Here is a 24615-nt window from a genome sequence, read left to right as displayed (position 1 = left end):
GGTATTGAGACATTTGCTATTCTACTGAATTATCTCCTTTACCCAGTTTCCCTTTTCTATAAAGCTCATTTTGATTTCTCCTTCAGTAAATGTAGGTGGCTATTAGCAACAGGGTGCCCATTAGGTGGGATCATGGCGGGGGTGGCGGTGGTGGTATCATGGACAAAAATGTGGCAATGGATGGACAGTGGGTGGTTCTTTTTTTTTTTTTTTTTTTTACCTTTTCTTTTTTTTTCTTTTTTTTTTAAATTTCTTTATTGATTAAGGTGTCACATATTTGTCCTCATCCCCCCATTCCCATCCCACACCCCTCCCCATGGATGCCCCAACCCTCTGTTGAACTTAAGCATTGGTTAGGCTCATATGCATGCACACAAGACCTTTGGTTGATCTCTCCCCCCTCCCCCCACCCTCCCCTATCCTCCCTCTGAGGCCCGATAGTCCGATTGATGCCTCCTTGTTTCTGGTTCTGTTCTTGTTCATCAGTCTATGTTGTTCATCATTTCCCCTAGATGAGCGAAATCATGTGTCACTAGAGATATACTTATAAGAATTGAATGTGCAACGAGCAATAATAGTTATGCTGACAGGCAAATGAATCAGTCTGTAGTGAGTTTCTTTCTGGACCAACAGTTCTTTTGAGACCCAATATCAATGTCCACCAGTTCCTTATGAGTACATGTCGGCACTGACCCCTCAGCTCTGGATGGTGGATGAATGGTGGTAATGCAGGTCCGACTCCCTCTGGTTTGGTCTCGGCCGGACCCAGGGGCACGGCTTCACCCGGATCCAGGGGCCCACGGCCTCACCCGGACCCGAGACCCAGCCTCACCCGGATCCAGGGGCACACGGCCTCGCCCGGACCCAGGATTCAGCTTCACCCGGACCCAGGGGCGCATGGCCTCACCCGGACCCAGGGGCGCGTGGCCTCTCCCAGACCCAGGGTCGCGTGGCCTCACCCGGATCCAGGGGCCCACGGCCTCACCCGGACCCGGGGCCAGGCTCACCCGGATCCAGGGGCCCACGGCCTCATCCGGACCCGGGGCCAGGCTCACCCGGATCCAGGGGCCCACGGCCTCACCTGGACCCGGGGCCAGGCTCACCCGGATCCAGGGGCCCACGGCCTCACCCGGACCCGGGACCCAGGCTCACCCGGATCCAGGGGCCCACGGCCTCACCCGGACCCGGGACCCAGGCTCACCCGGATCCAGGGGCCCACGGCCTCACCCGGACCCGGGGCCAGGCTCACCCGGATCCAGGGGCCCACGGCCTCACCCGGACCCGGGACCCAGGCTCACCCAGATCCAGGGGCAGTGGGTGGTTCTTAATAAACTTCTCCTCTTTAGGATTCAGTCTAATTTTGCTCTAAGTTAAGAGGGACTCATTTGTCAGGGCAGATTCTGGGAAATTGACTTTGAGCCAGATACCTGTGTGCAGAAAATTTATTGGAGAGTCTTTTAGGAACAGCACTAGTTTGAGAAGCAGGATTGGGCAGGAGAGTTGAACTGATCTAACCCGGAGCTCCGAAGCTTGAACAGCCCTTCAAACATGTCCTGAATTGAGGTGAGGGGACTGAGCCTTTGTATCTCCACATTGATTCGGTCCCTGGATGTGTGGCTGCCCCAGGTGAGTTTGCTTAATTTGGGGGTGAGGCAGCTTCCTTCCCCTGAGGGCAGTCTCATAGGAGGGACTCAGCTGTGACTCACAAAGGCGGATGGCCAACATATCTGGCCTGGCAGCCAGGAAGATGCCTGCCTCAGTCCTAAGTAGGGAACTGGGTGGTACACCAGAGTGCTCCTGCAGACCAGTGAATGAGTATGGAGAAAGAGAAAACAGAGAAGTGAGTCAGCACCAGAGTGCATGATGGGAGTCCAAAAAAATAGACTTATAGGTTCTATGCCATTGGCTTAGCCAAAGTTACTTGCTTAATTACTTAGTTCCACTTTCTAATAATGGCCCTTTGCATTGCTTCTACGTCCCCATGAAGGTGTGAAGAATAAAGAATTAAGATAGTTACAAGTCAGAGATCAGCCTCCGTTAAATCTCAAACTTCAACCTTTTTGAAGACCGTTTCCACATGCCTTGTCATATTCACCCTCTGAACATCTTCATCTGCCTTTCTCTGACTGTCCTGGTGGAAATAGTATTAAGCAAAATAATTATGCAAAGTTGGGTAGCAGGAAGGAAAATAAGCACAATTAAAGGACTTAGATTCAGTGTGACATGTTTATGGGACTTCTTCTGGGTCCAGAGCAAATCTATATTTTAACCAAATATATATTTTATATGATAGAAAATGCATAGATTAAGTAAACTTTTTAACAAAAATAGGCAATGGGTTTGGACTGATGGCACATTAAAAAGGACAATAGTCTCTTTTTGGACGTTTTTTTATCCCTACCAGTTATTTCTTAGTTTGTTGCTGTGAAGTTAATGAAAAATCCATTCTTCTATAACTTAGGTAGCATTTGAAAATGACTGAAGGTAGATTCCAGCTTAATTGTGTAAAGTTACCAGTCTTTCTTCATGTTTATTCAGCGCTTGTCACCCAGTCGTTAGCATCTTTTCCCATCTCACTTCTCTATTTTACAAATATCATCCTCACCCACCACATCTTTATTATTAATTCATTTAACTTCTGTTACAGGGAGATCAAGCCTTTATTCCTTTTTGAACATTCTCTTCCCTACAAGCTTAGAAATACTTGACTGACAGCAACAGCTACCCCACAGAGCCTGTGTAAACACGAGTTTACGGGCTGCTGTGCAGGCACCTTTGGTGATTTACTCTCTGGTTATTGAGATTTATTTATTTTTTGATGGACTGGGAAATTATGAGGCCATGGACCTTGCCAGGTTTTCAGGTATCAACTCAAAAAGCCTTGCTGGAAAAACTGTGGTTGGCACAGCAACACAGAGAATGACCAATGATGCATCATATATTTTTAATAGATATAATGTTTTAATAAACATTCTCCTCCTAAAGCAATGGATTTTAAAATAGGCTTTTGCCTTGAGCCATGGAGCTACCCAGCTGTGAGTTTTATAAGGCAACAATCTCCACATCATTAGATGTTATGACTAATATCCCAGCAACTGAAATAATAGCTATTTACATGCACATAAAAAGTTAAAATGACATTTAAGGTGCACACTCAGAAAGGTGTGCTTGTAAAAGTGATGCCACAAGTTCCTCTTTTATTTCTTCCTAGTGACTTGTCTTGTAAAGATCCCTGGCGAACCAAAGGTAGCTTAGAAAACTTGTCCCCGACTGACACCTGGGACGTCTCCAACCTTGAGAGCAGGGAGAATGACCTCCCACATCCAGGGCCATTGCCCAGTAGAGTTTAGGCATTAGGAGGATTTCTTCTGATTTCATTGACTCGTGGGTTCTCTATTTTAATTTCATTACAATTTTGCTCTTTTACTGGTTTCTATATAAAACCCACTTACATCAAACCTATGGTGAGTTTTTGTGTGGACTTTACTAAAAAGTTGGAAGACTCTGACAAATCCATTTGTGCACCTTACAGCCACTTGGCACTTTTTTTATGGCTCCACCTGCTTCCCTCCTAGCCCGGCTCCCCACCACCCATCTTTGGAAAAACAAACATATCTCCCTCCTTGTCTTATTCAGAGCACTGCCTGACCACCTAAGACCTCATCTTCCAAGTATCCATCAAGGCATTTTGTTCACAAACAGTCTGTGCCAATTGTAAGTATAAAAGTATTGTTCTCACCCTGGCTGGGTAGCTCAGTTGGTTAGAGCATTGTGCCAGTACTCCAAGATTGTAGGTTCAATCCCGGGTCAGGGCATACACAAGAATCAACCAAACAATGCGTAAATAAGCGGAACAAGAAATCAAAAACTTTTTTTGGTCAAGGGTGTGCTCAGGCATTTCTAACCCTGTGAGGTTTTGTTCACCCTCTTTATTTTATTTTTTCATCACCACTTAATACCCCCATGCCCTCCTCCACATCCACTCACCGCTGCAATCACCACACTGTTGTTTGTGTCCATGAGTTCTTCTCTCTCTCTCTCTCTTTTTTCCTCAATCCCTCTACCTTCCACCCCCACGATCTGTGTAAATTCCTTTAGGGACTGAGACTGAATCCCTTCAATGGCCTGTCCCCTTTGTAGCCTTGCCCATAATCGATGATCAGTACTCTCTGTAGAGTGTACTCTTCCTCTCTAAATCTGATAAGGGAGCATTAGCCTCTGAAACTATCTCATGCAGTTGTTTATTAATACAGAAGAAAACATGGACTGATCTCCAAATTTCCATACCCTTATATCGAAGCCATTTTATATTGGGCATCCAAGAATATTTATTTTTTACTTAATTATAATAATGAGTATCTCTACACCCATCCCTTGCTCTTTAGTCATTTATAGCTGGGAGGGTGTTTTATAGAGAATGGGGGGGGGGGAATCAGAGAACTTTTTAAGAATTCTCTGTATAGTTTCATTAATATTAATGAAACAGCATGGACAAGTTGCTTGAAGAGAAAACAAGAAAGCGGGCCACTGGGTACCAAGAAAACAGAGTTGCCTTCTTGCCAGCATATAACTCTCCTATGAGAGTTGCTTCAAAAATGGGGAGAGGTGTTTCTTGTGATTTGATTTCCTCTCCCACCTTATCTGCAGGAATCCCAGCATTCACAACAGAAGCATCCTGGCATATGCTCTCTCGGTCACCATTTTGATACTGAAAAAGGAATACTGCACCGCCTAGCACAATGTTTGCACAGCATGCCCGCGGCTTCAGCCATGTCTTGAAAGACTTTGCGGGTTATGACATTCCCCTAAATGTGCTGAGCTTTCTTTAACCTTTCATAAAACATTGTGATCTTTATGGACTGTATCATATTGTGCAGTAATGTGCTTTATTGTCCACAGAATAAGCTTTTCTTAAAGATAATTGGAAAGCTGGAAATGGCTGCTATCGGCTGATTTTTAAAAAATACATTATTTCTGAAATGGGGCTGGTGTAATAATGACCCTATCTGTTCAAGATTTAAGATTTGTCTTGGCAGAGAAAATTGATCCATTTCACCTTTGTCTAATGGAAATTTTTATCTAGGATTATCTGTTTATGTAAATGAATGTTCCTCTGAAAAGGGAACTTGAAGGGCTGTAAATCTTGGTGACACTTCAGTTTCATAGGGGAGAAATTGGAAAGGATTCTAGTATTTATCTGCCTGAAATTGGTTATAAAAACAAAATTATTTTCATGTACCTGCAGCATCTGATGTTTCCTGGAATTTCATTATATTTTTTAATAATTCAGTGCAATAGTAAGAATGGTTTTTCTATATTACCTCATTCAGGAGTTGTTTTTTACTTTTCCTATTTTCCAGTTGCTTTCTAGTGCTGACATTAAAAAGGAAGTGAAGCCTTTTGCTTACCCACTCTTTTAGGAAGAATATTTTTTTTCTGAATAATCTTAATGGTCTAGCTATTGTAGGCTGTTATCTGCAGTTACATGGAATGTGTTAGCAGAATAGCCATCATCTCTCTTTTTTAAAAAATGATCACTTATATGAATTCTGATCTGTTCACCAAAATACTGAAGTTAGTATCAGAATTGCTCTCCATTAAACAAAATACTCTGGTTCTTTGAAGTAATTTGTGGGCCACGCTTAATCTGTCTATTGTATTTGAAAGGTGTAAGGTGGTAACTTCTAAAAGTCATTAGTGTTGCAACAAATTCTTTTTCCTCAAATCAAAGGAAAGTTGGATAGTAAGATCAACTGATTTCAATGTCAGCTAATTAGAGAAAAAGGAGAGGTTGTTAATTTAGTTGCATTTACTTTTTTGAAGAAATGTGTTATTTCTTTATAGAGACTACTAATTTTATTATTACCTGATAGTTATCACAATTGCACTGTTCTTATGTTTCTTTTCTAGCTCCTTGCTTGGAAATTTTTTCTCCTTTAGATAATATGCGAATTCATCAGGATTTGGGGGGAAAAAAACCATATTAGCAACATATTGTATTCCAAAGATTACATGAATATAATTACTTAGCTGTGTGACATAAGGACTAAAAATTGGTAAGGAATTTTGCTTTTTCAGTATAAGTTATTCATAACAGTAGAAAGGCAGCAACCGAGAGTACCATTGTCAGTCTGGAATATTCTTCGAACAACCATATTTGGACATCCATATTCAGGTTCACCATTGCAGATGCTTTTCGGTATTAAATGTTTATGAACAACAGGTCAGGTCTAGAAATCACTTCTATTTTCCAGGAAATGGGAGGAGAGTATAGCCCTGTGGGATCAAGGCAGGCTGCTGGGCTGTGTGTCAGAACTGGTCTGGCCGGCTGGGGGATTGTGGGACTACGGCGAGGTCACTGCAGCTTTCTGAACCCCACTTTCCTAGTATTTAAGATGAACATGAAAAGCCTATGCCAAAACACAACCGTGTTGTGAGGAGCCAGAATGGTGGCTGCTTTGGTGAGGGGAAGGGGTAGGAGGGATGTTAGTGGCCACGGGGCCCCTGGGATGCTGCCATGGTTCCCTTTCTTGAGCTGGGCATGATTGACACAATCGTGTTCACTTTGGGAACATTCCTCAAGCTGCATCTATCCCATGATCTGGGTGCTTTTCTGGTCGTATATATGTATAGTTCAATTTAAAAGTTCCCTCAAATGACTGCTATTTCACAAGATCACTGGGGGAACTGTATTTGAAAACATTTTAAAATATGGTGATGTGCATTCCAATTTTACATACCAGCCTCTGCAAAAATTTGAAGCTTTTTTGTTGTCTAATCTTCCTCCTCTTCTTCATTCTCCTTCTCCATTACCATGTATTTCAGAACAATTATAAAGGTCCAGTGCCCAGCCAGTGTGGCTCAGTTGGTTGAGTGTCATCCCATGCACCAAGAGGACACCAGTTCAATTTCCCACGCCCAGGTTGCAGCCTCGATCCCCAGTGTGGGGGGCGTGCAGGAGGCAGCCAATCAATGATTCCCTGTCTCTCTTCCTCTCCTTTCTTTTCTCTCTAGAATAAATAAATAACATATTTTTAAAAAAGTTTTTTTTCACATAGCATCTTTTAAGGACATAAAAAACAAACTTTAATTGCTTTTATACTAACTCCCAACCTACCCATTGTTTCTTACTCAGACCAATGGACATTCTCAAATGTTTCTTACTTTCTGCTGGCATGCCCCTAGCTTCTGTGGCTCTTCACTCCTTCCTTTCTCTATATGGAATGACTCGGAACTGCATTTGTGTGTGCATATGTTTGACTTAACACATTTGTTAACTTACAGATTCCATGGATCAGGAGTCTAGGAGTGGCTTAGCTGGGTTCTCTGCTCAGGATCTTTCCCAGGGCTGTAACTGATGTGTCAGCTGGGGATTTCATCTCATCTGAGGCTTTGGGTCCTCTTATATGATCAAGTGGCTGAGAGAATTTAGTTCCTTGCGGCTATAAACTGTGGCTGCAATAGAGTCTACTCATAGAGTCTATTTATCTCCATAGGCACTTCACAACGTGGCTGTTTGTTTCTTCAAGGTTAGCAGGAGAGTGCCTCTCACCTCTAGACCTGCTCTTAAAGGGCTCACCTGATTACGTCATTCCCACCTGTGGGTGTGCCTCCACTGGGAAGAATATGTCAGCTGTAAAGAGAAGGGTTTCCCTCAACAGCAGTGCAGGGGCATGGTGTTTAGTAAGTGGGAAATGCATATTTGATGCATAAATGGATTTCTATTTACCCCTAATCAAAATTCATTGTGTAGATGAGGGCTATTATTTCAGGCAGTACAAAGCAATTTGGTTCTGGTTTTTTGTTGTTTTTTTTTTTTACCCGTGGTAAAAATCATTCTATTTTCCATGTGCATGTTAGATCAACATAATCAATACAGCATTAATATCCTGATTTTGGGATATCAGAGACTCATCATTTTATAGTGCAGGGCTACAGGGGTAGGATATTACTTAGACCAATAACTTGGAGTCAATCTTCATTACTTATCACTTTTACTCAACCACTTGGTGATCTTAGTTGCATTAGCTCTCCAATACATCTCTATTTTGGCCACAATGTATCACAAGATATTTGGTCAGTTGCTTTGCTGAAATCCGGATATACTATAAACTAGAGCAAGTTTGGTCTATTTGTAATTTTTCTAGTTGTAATACTATTTCTATGTGTAACAGAAAACACAAAGGTGAACTTCCAGCTCACCATTACTTACTACTTTTGAAAACAAACATAGGTAACAAACTCTCCATTTCTCATGATAACTAAGAGAATATTTTCTATCTCAAAAGCAGCCCATCCTATATAATAAAGAGGTAATATGCAAATTGACCATCACTCCAACACACAAGATGGCCGCCCACATGTGTTCAAAGATGGCCACCCCCATGTGGACACAAGATGTCCGCCACAAGATGGCTGGCAGGGGAGGGCAGTTGTGGGTGATCAGGCCAGCAGGGGAGGGCAGTTGGGAGGGAGTAGGCCTGCAGGGGAGGGCAGTTAGGGGTGTCCGAGCCAGCAGGGGAGGGCAGTTAGGGGTGACCAGGCCTGCAGGGGAGGGCAGTTGGGAGGGACAATGCCTGCAGGGGAGGGAAGTTGGGGGTGATCAGGCCTGCAGGGGAGAACAGTTGGGGGTGACCAGGCCTGCAGGGGAGGACAATTAGGGGTGACCAGGCCAGCAAGGGAGGGCAGTTAGGGGTGACCAGGCTGGCAGGGGAGGGCAGTTAGGGGCAATCGGGCCAGCCAGGGAGCAATTAGGTGTCGATCAGGCTGGCAGGGGAGTGGTTAGGGGGTGATCAGGCTGGCAGGCAGAAACGGTTAGGGGCAATCAGTCAGGCAGGCAGTCGAGCTGTTGAAAGCCAGCAATCCTGGATTGTGTGAGCAATGTCCGACTGCCCTTTTAGGTCCGATCTGGGATTGAGCCTAAAAGGGAAGTCGGACATCCCTCGAGGGGTCTCAGATTGGAGCGGGTGGAGGCTGGGCTGAGGGACACACACACCTCCCCCCCCCCCATGCACGAATTTCATGCACCGGGCCTCTAGTAAAAATATAAAATTTCAACCTATTTTTTAATTGTCAACAGAGTATTGTTGGCAAATGTAACTATAACCATGTATGTGTCTGACTCCCAAGACATGGAGAAATCAAAGACCCAGACAATTTTCTCAATAGATCAGAATTCAAAAGTAACAGCAGGAAGGCTAGAGGCTAGTCTGGGTGGGAGAGACACACTCTGCATGAACTCTTAATTTAGTCAGCCATGCTGAGAACAGAAGTCACTGCCAACTGGTTAGATAGAAAATAAATAAATATTATGTGCTTGGCAGAGTAGAAAAGTCAGGCAATGCAGTAATAAAACTCAACATATTTGTCACCCAAAATAAAAAGGGCACGGCCTAAGAGTTGACATTTACCGGGTTGGAGGGAACAGAGAAGTTTCATATTTGTCATTGTTCTTCAAGACAACTTTCTTGAGTGATATAAGACAGAGCCCTGCTGGAATTTGGCACATGAAGTTTATTCAGTGTCATCTTAGTCAAGTTTTCAGTAGAACGTCTTTCTCAGTGCAAAGGGGCTGGGAGTCAGGGCACTAAGTAAAAAGGACAGATGCCACAAAGTGTCTGTTGATTTTTCTCGTTTACTTCCCAGATCTTAGGGAAGACCCTCATCATTCCAAGCCCGCATTATTCAAATCAGAGCTTTTCTTTTGTCTGAGGCACTTGCTAGCTGCTGTCCCTGACTCTTCCTACATCATGGTATAAAGTGACCCCCTTGTGCCTGCTCATCAATTGTGAGTCTCTGGATTTTGATCACCCATAGTCTGGCCTCCCACTCTTAACCAAAATGAATGGTGAAATGTATAATTTATATCAAAACATTATTTAAAGCATACATTTGTACCCATCATCCTCTATAAGAAATAAAATATTACAAATACCTGAGTACCCCATCTCCATTGTATTCTTTTTTTAATTCCAAAGGTGGCTACTGTCCTGAATTTGAGTTTATTATTTCAATACAGTTCATATATCCATATGGTATTATTTGCATGATTTACAACCATTATTGTGTATATTCTTCAAAAAGTTTGATTTGTCATTATTTTGTGTGTGAGATTTATCCATGTAAATATGAGTAGCTCTAGAATATTTATTTTTACTGATGCGTAGTATTCCATGTATTACAAACCATTCTCCTGTTGGCAAACACTTACATATTTACTATTAAAAACAATGATGCTGTGTGCATTTTTGTCCATAGCTCCCTCTACACAGTGTAAAAAATTGTGTTGTGTTGTTCATTTAGAAAAAAATTTTGATTTATGATGTATATTTATACCAATCTCACTTAAAATAGTCAAATTCCTTTCTGATGTGGCTACTGTAACAATATATACTTTCATCCTCAGTGTTTAGCAGTTCCTATTGTTCTGTATTTGTGCCAATATATATATACTAGAGGCCAGTGCATGATATTCATGCACTGGGGGGCGGGGGGGAGAGGTTCCTCAGCCTGACCTGCACCCTCTTGCAGTCCGGGTCCCCTCAGGGGATGTCCACCTGCCACCACCGCTGTGCTTGCCAGCCTTGAGCCGGGCTTCCTGCGTTGAGCGTCTGCCCCTTGGTGGTCAGTGCGTGTCATTGCAAATGGTTGCTCAGTCAATTTGCATATTAGGGTTTTATTATTTAGGATATTTCCTGACATTGACCTTTTTGTTTATCTGATGGGTGCAAAATAGTATCACACTGTGGTTTTAATTTTTAAGGCAGAATACCTTTTCATATGTTTCTTGGTCAATCTGGTTTCTTCTTTGTGAATTGCCTGTACTGTATCTAAGGTTTCAGTACCATTTATTGACAATTGATTCATTCTATAGTTGATAGATACTTGATTTGTTCCTTACATATGGTTATTATGAATAATGCTGCTTTGAGTATTGACATTTCTTTTGAGGTATGTAATTTAAATTTCTTTTGAGCATACTCCTACATGTAGAATTTCTGGGTTACGGTTAGAGGTATAGCCATGTGATCTTCCAGTGAGGTTGTACTAATTTTCCATTCCTATCAGCCATATAAGAAAGTTCCAATATTCACTTTATTTTTATTACACTTAGTATTTTCAGGCTTTTTAAATTTTAGCCAATCTGATTTCTGTGTAAAGTTGTAATTTACATTTTGCATCTTCATTAGTGAAGTTGAGCAGCTTTTCAGAAATTTACTGACCATTTAGATATCTCTTGTTATGAAATGAATATACATTTTCTTGTCTATTTTTCTGTTGAGCTGTAATGACTTTTTTTTTTTTTACTTATAGGAGTTCTATGTACATAGTCAATATGAGCCTTTTGTCACGTATAGGTGTTGACAATACCTTCTCACATCTGTGCTTTGCCTTTTTGCTTTCTTCATGGTGTTTTTGGTTTTAATGAACAGAAGTTCCTATTTTTTAAAAATATATATTTTATTGAGTTTTTACAGAGAGGAAGGGAGTGGGAGAGAGAGTTAGAAACATCGATGAGAGAAAAACATCAATCAACTGCCTCCTGCACACGCCCTACTGGGGATGTGCCCGCAACCAAGGTACATGCCCTTGACTGGAATCGAACCTGGGACCCTTGAGTCCGCAGGCCGATGCTCTATCCACTGAGCCAAACCAGTTAGGGCAGAAGTTCCTATTTTTTAACATTGTTACATTTATAAAAAACCTTAATGTTTTGCATTGTATTTAATGTCTTTCCTAACCTGATGGCATCAAGAGACTCTCTCATAGTATCTTTTGGGAACTTCATTATTTATCACTCCTATTTGCATTTATATTCTGCTTATTAATTTTTAGTATATGTTGCAGTATAAGGTTGCAGTCAAGTTTAATATTTTCCATGTGGGTATCTAATTGTCAGCACCATTTACTGATGTTGTTCCTCAATGCCTTTCACATTTTTCATAAATCAAGTATACATTTATATACATAAACTAGAGGCCCAGTGCATGAAATTCATGCACAGGTACGTCCCTACGCCTGGCAGGTGATCAGGGCTGCTCAGGGCCAGGCTGATTAGGGCCTGAAGGCCCGGGCGGGGGCAGGAGAGGAGGTGATGGTGGCTGGACCAGGTGCAGAAGGAACAGACGACAGATGCCAATGCTACCCTTGGCGCCCTGCCACCCCACGGTTCCCTGCCTTCCCCTGCTCCTTCTCTCAGTGCCACGCCACCACCTTGGGCCTTTTGGCCGGGGAAGGGATGGCAGGAGGGGCCAGGGAAGGTTTCAGTCCCCAGTTTGGAATGTACAGGAGGCAGCCAATCAATGATTCTCTATCATCATTGATGTTTCTATTTCTATTTCCCTCTCCAAAATCAATCAAATATATATATTTAAAATGCAAGGTTTTTAGAGGAAGAAAGGTAGGGCAAGGGAGCTATTGACGGGGGCATTTGAGAGCTTGCTCACATTTCAAATAGGACAACATAAGATGATCCTCAGGGGGTGACAGGTGAGGAGTGGCAGTGGGAGGAGCAGGGCACTGCGGACTGAGGAACTGGCTGTAATGCCTGAGAATGTCTGTGACAGTGACACCGAGCATGTGTTGGGGCCATTGCTGGGATCATTCATCCCCAAGAGGTTTTGATTCCAGATGAGAGTAGAAACATGGAGATCAGCAGGCCTTTCTTAGCCTAGAAGATGAGGCAGGTGGCAGGAGCGGGATGCCCTGCTTCCCTACAAATGTAAACATGCAGTGTAACTGCACATGGATGTCAGTCACACGGCCAAATCAATGCCCAGTCAGCGCTGGTGGCTGTGTCCTGCCATTCTCTGGCTGTGCTGCAGCGCTATTGGCTGGGGGTGGGGGTGGGCGGGCTGAAGACATGCCCCCAAGAGTAGGTAGTATGCGAAGGGGTGGGCAGGAAGCCAGAAGCTGGAAGCCAGAGCTGACATGGTGCTATTGGCCAGGGAGGCGGAAGCCACGCCCCCAAGCACACGTAGTCTAGGAAGGGGCGGGCAGGAAGCCAGTAGCTGGAAGTTGGAGTTGAGGTGGCCCGGTAGCGCTGCATCTGCCTTGGAGCTGGACGGGGAGCAGCTGTTGGTGCAATCGGCTTTGGAGTAGGAGGGGCTGCGCTTCCTACACCTCACCAGTGAGTCCCTGCGAGCCTGCGTCGTGTCAGCCAGGACAGACGGGGCCTGGGGAGGCCTTTCCCTCCTGGAACTGTTCTTCCCAGGGTGGCAGCATCGGCAGTTTTTATTTTTATTTTTTCAATTTATTTTTTTTATTGGAAAGTAAGCTCTAGGCTTGTGGTTCCTGGGATCCCTGGGCCATAGCATGTGCCTCCAGGCCTCACTGCGCCCCCCTCCCCATCTCCCTCCTCCTGGGTTGAGCATCTGGCCCCTGGTGGTCATTCCGGTCATTACGCCCTTAGGGCTTTTATTATATAGGACTAGAGGCCCAGTGCACGATTAAATCATGCGTGTTTAGGGTCCCCTAGGCCTAGCCTGCCATCAGGGCCATGTTCGCCACCCCGCAATGCCTCACACGCTCCGCGGACTCTGCTGCCTCTTGCCCTCCACCCGGATGCCAGGTTCTCACCTTCACCTGGGTCGGGCGTTCACCAACTTGGAGGATGCTTGTAGGCAGCAGCCCCATTGTGGATCCTCTCTCAGTGCCCTCTCCTTTGGCCATGACCCACAGGCTATGCCGCCTGTATTGGGACGCCGGGATGCTCTTCTGCTCGGTGGCCTCTGCTCCATCCGGGCTCAGGTAGTAACCACTGCAGCCGCCACAGTTGCCACGCAAGAGTAAACCCAGCAGGCCGACAGCAGACACGAGTGCACACTCCCTTACACTCCCCCTCGCACCTCTTATAGGTTGGCCCACCCCTCTCAGATTCAGCCAATCCTAGAGCCCTACTGCCCTGCTTCCAGCCAATCCGCTTGCCCGCCGCCCCCCCCCCTCCGCCTTCCCAACCACCCCGGAGGCTCTCAGTCTTTTGAGCTACATTCTAAAGCCTGAACCTCGCAACTGGGTGAAGGCGGGGAGAGCCACCTGACACTCACCAGGAAACTGAAGTCCGAGGCTGAGTGTGACCGCAGCTCCACTCGCAGCTCCGCTCTGCATTCCATCCCTCGGAACCTGTCCTATTCCCTTCACGCCAAGTGCTCAGGTCCCGCCCCTCCCTGACGTCAAGGGCCTATTATGCCTTGTCATTGGCTGCCTCCTGGTGATGGATTGTGATGGCGTGAGGGCATCATGGCGTGAGGGCGTGATGACCGCCAAGGCCTATATTAGTAAGTTCCTTTCAGGGCTCTCTGATCAGGTCCAGTGACCCAGTGAAGCATAAGCACTTCAGCTTTATAAAAAGTCTTGACATCTTGTAGAGCAAGTCCTCTCTATGGATATGTGGCCTTTACATTTTTTTTCTTAGATTTTAATAATGTTGGTGCTATTTTAAATATATTTTTTATTGGTAAAAAATGTAGTTTCTAGCCGAAACCGGTTTGGCTCAGTGGATAGAGCGTCGGCCTGCGGACTCAAAGGTCCCGGGTTCGATTCCGGTCGGGGGCATGTACCTTGGTTGCGGGCACATCCCCAGTGGGGGGTGTGCAAGAGGCGGCTGATCGATGTTTCTCTTTCATCGATGTTTCTGACTCTCTATCCCTCTCTCTTCCTCTCTGTAAAAAATCAATAAAATATATTAAAAAAAAATGTAGTTTCTAACTTGTTACTGGAATATAAAATGTAATTGATAGTTGAATATAGCTATTGAACTAACTAAACTTGCTAAGTTAAAAAAAGTGTATTTTTTGATTCATTTTTATTTCTTTTACAGTTTTACTAATAAAAATCGACATACATAAATTTAAGATACATAACAATGATTTTCAATGATTTATTTTGATGATTTATCTGTAGATTCTTTGGATATTCTACTATGAACTTTTCTGCAAGTAATAATTTTATTTGCCACTTTCTATCATCCTCTCTAATAAAATGGCAATATGCAAATTAACCATCACTCCACTACATAAGCCACGTCCACCAACCAAGCCACGCCCACCAGCCAATCAGGGTGAGTATGCAAATTAACCCCAATCCAAGATGGCTACAGCCACAGAGAGCAAGGTTTCCCAGGTAACAGAGGAAGCCAAGCTTTCCATAGCCATTGCAGGCCTAAGCCTCCACTCAAGCTACAAAGTTTCAATTATAGAAGGTAAACAAATTCAAACAAATGGCCGCAGAATGGAGCTTGAGAGAGCAGGCCAGGGTTGCCGGCGGCAACAGGGGAAGCAAAGCTTTCCGCATACCCTGGCTGGGCTCACCCGGTTAAGGCAACAAAGTTTCAATTGTAGAAGGTGAATTAACTGCCACAGAAATGGCTGCCGGAGCCCCAGGCTTGGCTCCGCTCCAGGCTACAAAGTTTCAATTGTAGAAGGAAAATAAATTCCAGATACCAGGGCCTCTGCTTGGGTCGCCAGAGGGCATGGCCGGCCTGCAAACCACCACAGGCCCTTCACCCAGGCCACCCCACACCCCAAGGGAACCCCCACCCTTATCTGTGACACCCTTCAGGGCAAACCAGCTGGCCCCCACCCGTGCACCAGGATCGGGCCTAAACGGGCAGTCGGACATCCCTCCAGGAGTCCCAGATTGGAGAGGGTACAGGCTGGGCTGAGGGACACCCCCCCGGCGTGCACAAATTTTGTGCACCGGGCTTCTAGTTATATTATATTATATTATATTATATTATATTATATTATATTATACTATACTATACTATACTATACTATACTAGAGGCCCGGTGCACAAAATTCATGCATGGGGGCGGGGGAGGGGTGTCCCTCAGCCCAGCCTGCACCCTCTCCAATCTGGGACCTCTTGAGGGATCAGGCCTAAACGGGCAGTCGGACATCCCTCTCACAATCCAGGACTGCTGGCTCCCAACTGCTCGCCTGCTTGCCTTCCTGATTGCCCCTAACTGCTTCTGCCTGCCAGTTTGATCACCCCCTAACCACTCCCATGCCAGCCTGATTGATGTCTAACTGCTCCCCTTCCAGCCTGTTTGCCCCCAACTTCCCTCTTCTGCTGGCCTGGTCACCCCTAACTGCCCTCCCCTGCAGGGTTGATCGCCTCCAACTGCCCTCTCTTGCAGGCCTGGTCCCTCTCAACTGCCCTTCCTTGCAGGCCTGGTGCCTCTCAACTGCCCTCCCCTGCTTGCCATCTTGTGGTGGCCATCTTGTGTCCACATGGGAGCAGGATCTTTGACCACATGGGGCAGCTATATTGTGTGTTGGAGTGATGGTCAATCTGCATATTACTCTTTTATTAGATAGGATAGAGGCCTGGTGCACAGGTGGGGGCCAGCTGGTTTGCCCTGAAGGGTGTCCCGGATCAGGGTGGGGGTTCCCTTGGGGCGTGGGACAGCCTGGGTGGGGGGCCTGTGGTGATTTGCAGGCTGGCCACGCCCCCTGGCGACCCAAGCAGAGACCCTGGTATCTGGGATATATTTACCTTCTACAATTGAAACTTTGTATCCTGGAGCAGAGCCAAGCCTCCTGCTCGCTCCGTGGCTGGAAGCCATTTCTGTTTGGATTTGTTTACCTTCTACAATTGAAACTTTGTAGCCTTGAGTGGACACTTAGGCCGGCCAAGGCAGGGGAAAGCTTGGCTTCTTCTATCGCCTTGGAAACCCAAGCCTCCCTCCTACTTTCTCCGTGGCTGTAGCCATCTTGGTTGGGTTAATTTGCATACTCGCTCTGATTGGCTGGAAGGCATGGCTGGTGGGCGGGGCTTGTGGGTGTAGCGGAGTTAGGGTCAATTTGCATATTACTCTTTTATTAGGTAGGATTATATTACATTTTATTATTTTTTCTTGACTTATTGTACTGGTTGAGATCTTCAGGATAATGTTAAATATAAGGAATGATAACAGGTATTTTGTAATTTTTCTGATGTAAAAAAGGGAATGCTTTCAATATTTTAAGTATGATGTTTGCTGCAGGTATTTTGTAACTGATTTCCCCATTTTCTTCCATCCTTCAGGTCTACTCTATCCTTCTCCACTCTAATCTTTATCCTGGTAGACTGATCTTTATGAACTGTATCATCTGGACCCCTTTACTGAATTCCAATTGGCTTTAGACAAGAGGCAATGGCAAAAAATAGTCATGCATTGATTTTTTCCTTTAAGAAGAGTCCAGTTGTTTTTTTGAATGTTCCTCAAATGAGATATGTCTGAATATTTTCTCATGAGTAAGTTAGGCATTTTTGTCAGAAACATGACACAAGTGATATTGTGTCCTTCACAGTGTACTATATCAGGGACACATAGTGAAAGTTTGTTCTTTATTAGGGATATTAGTTTGATTGCTTGGTTAATGTGTTCATCGGTTTCTCCACTCTATAGTTATGATTTCAGCTTTTCAAATTAATTTATCTATGGGGAGATAATATAAGATTGTATAGTATCCTATTTTTATCAAGTTTTCACTCAGTGGCTTAAGCATCTATGGTTCGTGTTTGTGTCAGTTATTTCTATAATGTTAAATAATAAGTTTTGTAAGCATATCAGTCTTTCTATACTTATTAGTTGACATCTATATATATAGAAGGCTAATATGCTAAGTGTCCGACTGTCTGGCCGGTTGCTATGATGCACACTGACCACCAGGGGGCAGATGCTCAACACAGGAGCTGCTGTGATGCACACTGGCCATTTACAGAGAAATGGCCCTGCAGACCTGGCACCTACAAAGCAACACTCAGCTTCCCCCAAGTGGGACAGGCCCTGCTACCACCCCAGAGCGATAGCCCACCAAATCGCAGCCAATGCTGCCGAGACCCCATGGCGCAAAATGTGGCCCACAGCCCAGCCCGGAAATGGTTGGTCACTGTGGGTGCCAGGTAATGACTTCACATAGCAACACCCGGCTTCCTCTCCCTAGTGACTAGCCTCCTTGCAGTTTCTTCAGCCCAGGAACATGACTTGCTTTATAGCCAGGTGGAAACATTTTACACTTTAACCAAATGTCTGTGAAGCGTTTTCCCATGCCTCATCTCATTTGATCCTCACAGAAGTCCTGGAGTAGGTACATAGGAGACTCGGTGGAATCCTATTTTCTTTTCATTAGCCAGAAAATGGAGATTTAGAAAGCTTAGAAACTTGACCTTACTGAAAAGAAGTAAGAAATGGTGGACCTTGAAAATGACTTCAGGTTTTCTCACTGCACAGAATATAGTCAAACACTGCTGCAGTTAAATATTTTACCCTTTTTCTCCCTGCATGATCTACAATAATAATCTGCTTTGTGTTGATATTTACTGCTATGTTGCTGACAATTACCTGAAAGAGAAGTTGGGGTGCTTCACTGGGCTTGAAGAAGTTTAGCTAAATCAGAAAGCAGGTCTAATTAAGCAAGTTTATTCTATATATATAAAAGGCTAAATTGACTAGCACATGTGCAATACATATAAAGCTCTTGCTGGTGCCAATCGCATGTGTGTGTTTCGATCTGTCATTGTCGATCATGAATAGTTGACACTTCTATTATAGAGAAAGGGCGAATAGCGATATTAAAATATTTCTTCTAATTAATTTCCTTTCAATGTGTATGAATTCATGCACCGGGCCACTAGTTGTAATATAAAGAAGGGGTTTTCTTCTATCATCTTAAGTAATTAATTAGCAGCATGGGCTTGTAAAAATTGTATTGGTGATAATCAGTTACATCACTATTCACTTTCTTGCTTGAATTGCCCCAGATTTGGCTGATGGGAACCTTGTTAAGCTGACTCCTAAGTTTTTTCCATGTTTCCATAATTTACTAGTATGAGGACTTCCTTACTGGAACAAAAAGATATTTCTGAAATGTCATGTTCCAAGGAACTCTAGTTCTTAGGATACTTAGAAACCATGATTATGTCCCAGGTATGCTTGTGGCTATTGCAATGTCATTGTTGTTAGGTGCCCCCCCATCCTTTATTTGCAAAAAGAGCTAGCAAATTCCCTCACCCCCAATTCTGCTTATTTCTTTCTTTTGCTCTCATATTGATACTTCTAATTTGTATGCAACACTACAAGATTAATCATTACATTTCCCTATTCCTTATTTGTATCTCTAGTTTCCCACAACAAGAACCCTGGATCCCCAAATATATAAATTTATTTACTCACTTGCTGAATCATATAATACACTTAAAATAGTTTTAAAATATTCTAAAAATTGTCACTCCCTTTTCATTTCTCTTATCTTGTTCCCACCTCCCCCGACCCCTGCCAATACATGCTAGTAACCAACTTTATTAATTTTTGGTTTCCCTTCCTTTTGTTTCTTTTTGAAGAACAAGCATATATTTTGTCTATCTTTCTTAAACCAAAGGTAGTACATTTTATATACTTTATATATATTTATATACTGCATATTCTTTACCCCCATTTAACATCATAGACAGCAGATTTCCTCCTATAAGTTCATAGAGATCTTTTCTTATTCCTTTTTACATTTTGTGGATTCATCATGGTCTATTCAATATTTTCCTGTATCTGAACATTTTAGATAGTTCCATATTTCACAATTGCAGATAGAGCCACAGTGAATAACTTTTCATATATGTACTAGAGGCCTGATGCATGAAAATTCATGCAAGAGTAGGCCTTCCTTCCCCCGGCTGCCGGCACTGGCTTCCCTCGGGCGGGCACCCGGGACCCGGGCTTCGGTCCGGCCCGGCTTCGTCCGGAAGGATGTCCAGTCTAATTAGCATATTACCCTTTTATTATTATAGATTTTTGTAATGTTAGAAGTATAACTTCAGGGAAATTTCCTGGAAATGTGATTGTCATATTAAAGGGTAAATGCATATGCAGTTTTCTTGCATATTGTTAAACTCCCCTTCCCACATTCCACCATTCCACCTTTGCAGAAGTAATGTAGTAGAATGTCCATTTCCTCATAGCCTCTCCAATAGAATATGTAGTCAAGTTTTTGATTATGATCTTGAACATCTTTTCATATGTCTGTGAGCCATGTAATAATTTTTGTCAATTGTCTACTTGTATATTTTGCCCATTTTTCTATTAGGTTTCCTATTAGGTTTCTGGATTTTTCTTTTTCTTCATTTTAAAAGTTCTCTATATAATATGGAAATTAGTTTTTTTTCATCTTATGTATTTTAAATATTTCCCTCATTTTCATTTGTCTTTCGATTTTTTATGGTGTTTTCTTTAAATTTCTTGTATTTAATAAAATTCATCAATAGTTTCTTTTTTCTTTCATTGAACCTGGATTTTAAGCGATAGTTAGAAAGCTTTTTTCCCACTTGCTTAATCTAGTGTATGTAGAGTTTCATTTTTTATATTAGATCTTTGACCCATTGGAATTTATTTTTGTATATGGTGTGAGATAAACATTCTACTTTATTTTTTGCCAAATAGACATTTCATAGCACCAAATTAATTTATTAAAATCTATATCTATATTTGAAATTTGGGATATAGATATAGTACATATTATAAAGTAAGTGACCATATGTATTTGAGTCTATTTCTGGACTTTCTATCTTGCTTTTCTAATATTCATGGACCAGGTTCTTCCTGTGTTATTTATGATATGTTTAATATCTCATATGTCTCCTCCCCAGATAGCTCTTTTTCTCCCATTGTTTTTGTGGCTATTCTTCCATGTTATTTTAAAAATATAAACTTTTATGTAACCTTGTCTAGTTCCATAAAAAGTATTGTTGGTATTTTTGTTAGGATCCTTTACATTTATGAATTAAAAGTCACCTTGAATTTTAATTATTACTAAATGTCCAGTACCTATCAACTTGGTAGCCTCATAGAAGACATTTAAAAAAATATCTGTTGGATAAGCAAATTAATGAAAAAATGAACATTTATATGGTTTATAGATTTTGTAACTTGACTCAAATGAAAAAATGAACATTTATATGGTTTATAGATTTTGTAACTTGACTAAAATAAAACTTGAATATGTTTTATTTTAATTAAAAGTTAAATTATCTTGTGATAAAAGAATCAATCACAATGTTAGCAAGTACATTTTTCTATCTTAAAAAAGGTCTTCATGTAGAATTATTAAAAAACAACCAACTAGCTCCTATGGAAAACACACTCTTTCCTTAAAAATTTTATCATTTGACGGCAAATTATCATGATATCCTGATTTTTAAAGGGCAAGTTACATTACTGGTATTACTTAAATAAATATACAAATATATTATCTCTGTCATGTGACTAGTTTCCCTGGGGTTGTGCAGTCCTCAACATTCACAGTTGTACAGGGATATACTGTGTAATGGTGTTCAAAACAGATCTGAAGTAGGGTAATGACGTGAGCAATAATAAAAGTGTCATTTTCACCTGAAGATGATAAGCCTAAACACTAGGAGTAGGCAAACTGTTCTGAGGCTTTCTCTTTAAGTGTTCCATTAGCTAGTCTGTATTCTCTTTTATGACATAATCCCTATATCTTTGCAAGAGAAGGTAATTTTACACCCTCTTCAGTGCATACACACAGGCACACAACTCCTTTCATTTCAAGAAATCCCAATAGGCTTTTCAGTTCTTTTGTGCCTCTCTCTCTGCTGAAGTGCAGCTGCCCAGCTTTGCAAGACAGCAGCCAACTGGCACAAAACAAGAAGTACAACAGTTGGCAGAAAGGAGATTTTGTTAATGACACCAACAATGTGAGACCATTTTCTTGTGAAAAACTACATAATTAAATCTTTGATGGAGAAACAGCAAACTTTCCAAGGCCAGTGTCAACCTGTGAACCAGGAGGTCATTGTTTGATTTCCAGTCAGGGCACAAGCAGGGCTGCAGGCTCTATACCCAGTGGGGGGCATGCAGGAGGCAGCCAATCGGTGATTCTCTCTCATAATCGATGCTTCCATCTCTCCCTTTCCCTTCCTCTCTGAAATCAATACAAATATATTTTAAAAAATAAACATAGATGTTAGTCTTTTTCACACATAATTTTTCAATATCAGTAACATTTTTTTGAAAAGAAGGAAGTAGGGAAAACAATGTACAAGCTATAAACATTGTTTGCCAGACTTTTTTGTTTGTGTTTATGAATGTAAAAATTGTCATTTGCAGTGCCAGGTGAGCAATTAAGGATTCCCCTGGATTTATGGGAAGTTTTCCTCACTCAGAATTCTGGGTAAAGTTAAAAGTATCAGGTTTGAGAGCCAATGATTGGTGTAGCTGCTAGTGCATGTTTCCCTCTTGACTCATAAACTCGATGGAAGGATTTAAAGAATCATAATGCAGGTGTGCTCACTGGTGCGTCGTTGGCATATGCTCCCATGAGCTTGTAGAAGGCACCTAACTCAGCAAGAGACAGTCTTCCATAGTGGGAGGAGGAAAGAGTTTGTTGTCAGGCAGACCTGGTTCATGTCTTGGCTCTGATGAGTTATTTTAACAAATTAATAATAAATTAACTCCTCCAGACAGTCATTTTCTCATGAATAAAATTGGGATATGGATATAAGAATGTATATCCATGTTTGTGGTACAGGGAAAGGGTATTGAGCAACGGAAGAGTCAATAAAATTATGGCAAAAATATCTATAGTTGATAAAGCTATTTTTCCTCAGAGGCAGTGCTGTCTAATAGAAATTTCTGTGATAATGGAAATATTCAATTTCTGGGTGGCCCAATACAGTAACCACTAGCCACTTGTGGCTGTTGAGTATTTTTTATGTGTCTAGTGAGGGAAAAACTGAATTTTTAGTGTTTTTTTTAAACAAATGTTAGTCACTTTAAATAGCCAGATGTGATTAGTGGTTATTGTATCGGAGAGCATAGCTTTATGCCATCCAGGCTGTAAATAGAACTGTAAATGATTCTAAAAGGAGAGCATCTCCTCATTCAAAGATTTTTAAAGATCAGTGATATGCAATGCACCAGAGATGGTTTTCTGCTAGGTAGTGTCTGTGTGTATCTGCAGTGTAATTCTCGAGACGTGGTTTGCCACCATTGAATACGTTACAGCTCAGTAAGTTTGTGGTTTGGATGCAGTGTAGTTCAACGGGACTGAGCCCTCACCTGACTAGGGCAGCTTGGCTTCATTCTCCCCACCCCAACTTCCAAGAGCTGTGATAAACACTGGGGGAAAATTGTGGACCATCTGTAGCTGCAGATGGGGATTTGTGGACGGTGTACAAGTTGCAGTTATGGAATCAGCAGAGATGCCCAAAATATGTCATCCAAATTGACCACTCAGAATGGTGAGGAGAGCATGATCTTGTTCGGATACTCGGCCTCACTGCTGTGTGAATGGGCCCCTCACGGGGTCACAGGCTCATTCTTCTTCCTCACCCTCTGGTCATGCTCCTGCTTCACTTCCAGCAGGCTGGGCTCAGAGGCTCAGGGGCAGTTTCACTGCGCAGCCATACGAGGTTCCACAAAAGAACTGCTGTGGACGTTTTCTACCATTTGATTTTGGCTGCACAAAATAGGTTGTGTGCAAGTAGTCTTTTGACATGTTTGAAGCGATGGGCACCGTGGGCAAAGTGTTACGTTGCTTTGATTATGTTGGTGAAGTAAGTTTATTTTTTTATTCATCATTCTTGAGGGTGTGTGTGTGTGTGTGTGTGTGTGTGTGCAGCCTCTAAACATACAAAATTTTGCCAAGTCACACTTAAAAATCACATGGAGGTTAATATATTAAACTGAATTTGCGGAGGTCACAGTTAAATAGGCAGATGAGGAGGGCCATTTTAAGAACACTCAAGTTTCTTGTGAAGCCAACAACAGCCCCTTTCTCTCAGACCTAGCAATTTACACTGCTCTAAGATGCCTTGGTCTGATCAATTCATGTAACAGAGTTGTTTAAGATGCATTGCAATGATATTGCAGCATGGGCCAGTTTGAGCTCATGAATCTGGTGGGATGATCCTACAGAGAATACCACTGTGGAAGAAGATAAACCAGAGCACCATTAGCCCAGGTCTTTATTTGAGAATGCTGGTTTGAGGGAGCATTTTAACTTGGAGAAAGACGTTGGCATGTTTTATGGAGCTTTAGCAGGTGGGGGCTGGCAGAAGGTCACCAGTTTCTGGGATAGTTGGTTAAGGATAATTCTCAGAGGAGGTAGAATTTGGTCTGTGGGTGAGCAGCAATTGTTGGGCAATTTGGATTTTATCAAGAGGGCTGGAGAGGAACCATAGGGGCTAAGCTTGTGTGCAAGAGAGTGGGAGGTACAGCTGAAGGGATATGCAAGGACCACAGTGGAAAATTTTCAGTCCTTCAGCATCTCTCACAATAAGTTATGCAATTAAATGGTCTAATAGTGTTTTCTGTTAAGAAAACAAAGCTAGACTAACAGAGCCATAGTTCCATGGGTTTTTGTGGACCGAGGAAATATATATTCTATAGTGGGATCTCAACCAAGCATTTTGGGGGCACTGTGGCTGTGGCCATGGTAGGTGGCCAGTCCTGTTTCTAGGGGGGCGGGGCTTAATCAGAGGGTCCTTGGATTCCTACTGGCTCCTCTCTGCTCCTAGAGGACAGCTTGGTCTAAAAGGAGAATGAGAAGGAGAAGCAAACAACGTGGACCAGTGCCTCCCAGGCTCTCATAGAGGGTGCAATTCGGTCAGCTCACCTT

The sequence above is a fragment of the Cnephaeus nilssonii genome (assembly GCF_951640355.1).
Source record: "Cnephaeus nilssonii genome assembly, chromosome: 1".
In the NCBI taxonomy this organism is placed as follows: domain Eukaryota; kingdom Metazoa; phylum Chordata; class Mammalia; order Chiroptera; family Vespertilionidae; genus Cnephaeus; species Cnephaeus nilssonii.
Note: the sequence above shows the minus strand (reverse complement) of the source record.